The sequence below is a fragment of the Saccopteryx bilineata genome, chromosome 2, assembly GCF_036850765.1.
Source record: "Saccopteryx bilineata isolate mSacBil1 chromosome 2, mSacBil1_pri_phased_curated, whole genome shotgun sequence".
NCBI classification, from domain to species: domain Eukaryota; kingdom Metazoa; phylum Chordata; class Mammalia; order Chiroptera; family Emballonuridae; genus Saccopteryx; species Saccopteryx bilineata.
Window position 1 is genome coordinate 228,584,460 of NC_089491.1, and position 1,121 is coordinate 228,585,580.

General features: G+C 40.7%; 1 non-coding gene across 1 annotated transcript; it reads left to right on the top strand.

The window, feature by feature from the left end:
- Positions 1 to 247: 247 nt before the first annotated feature.
- Positions 248 to 310, top strand: LOC136327403 (U7 small nuclear RNA). The gene has a single exon (XR_010729625.1). It is a non-coding gene; the product is annotated as a U7 small nuclear RNA (small nuclear RNA).
- Positions 311 to 1,121: the final 811 nt, after the last annotated feature.

A 1,121-nucleotide genomic window follows, 5' to 3' on the forward strand; every position in this document is an offset into this window, starting at 1 on the left:
GAGGAAGGGGGAGGGGAGGGGCACAAGGAAAACCAGATAGAAGGTGATGGAGGACAATCTGACTTTGGGTGATGGGTATGCAACATAATTGAATGACAAGATAACCTGGAGATGTTTTCTTTGAACATATGTACCCTGATTTATTGATGTCACCCTATTAAAATTAATAAAAATTTATAATAATAAAAAAATAAAGTCTCAAACAAGAAAAAAAAGAATGTAAGGTTATAAAGATCAGGGGTGAGTGTAGTGCTTACAGCTCTTTTTGAATTTGTCTAGTAGGTCTTCCAGTGTTTGCCGGAAGGCCCCAGAAAAAAAAAAAAAAGATCAGGGTAGTGATTACCTCAAGGAAGCAAGAAGGGATTAGTGATGGGGAGGAGACAGAAGACAGGCTTTTCGGGTATTGATAATGTTCTTTCTCTGGGTTCTATCATCAGGTTAAATCACAAGTTACAATTTGTATATTTTTATGTCTCTATATATCCTTCAATATAAAAGAAACTAAATGGATTTGAATATTGGAACTAAACGTTGACATTTAGACATCTGAGACCTAACAAACCAAGTTGTAACAAATCAAAATTTCATAATATTTTAAAATCGAACAACAGGTGCATTTGTGCATGCCCTCCCTTGCTCTGCACTTTGGTCCTCAGAGGTGGTGTCGGGTGTGTGCCTGGGTCCTATTATCTTTAGACCACAGGCACAGGGGACAAAACTGAAATATTGAAAGTTCAGTGACTCATCCAAGATGATATTGCTGCGGCCACCATGCCAAGTCATCTGGGAACAACAGAAAAATCCAAGAGGGATCATTGGCTATGTTTTCCCCTTGGAGTCTAATTTAACAAAGCTCATTTAAACCACCTCGGGGACATTCATGCACATGGCTCTGCAGATGTCACCTTCCCCACGGCTTCTCACAGCCAGATCATCTATGCACGGCATCTTGTAAGCACTTTGCCTGATTGGTGCGTGGGTGCATAGCAGTGCCGTGTGTATGGCCTATATACTTTGGAATGAGATCTAATGTTGGGGAAAGAAAATCCCTAGTATGGATTTCATACCCTGTGTAGGGAAAATGGCTGTGGGTAGGCTTCGCCCTTGTCTTCCAGCTGTAA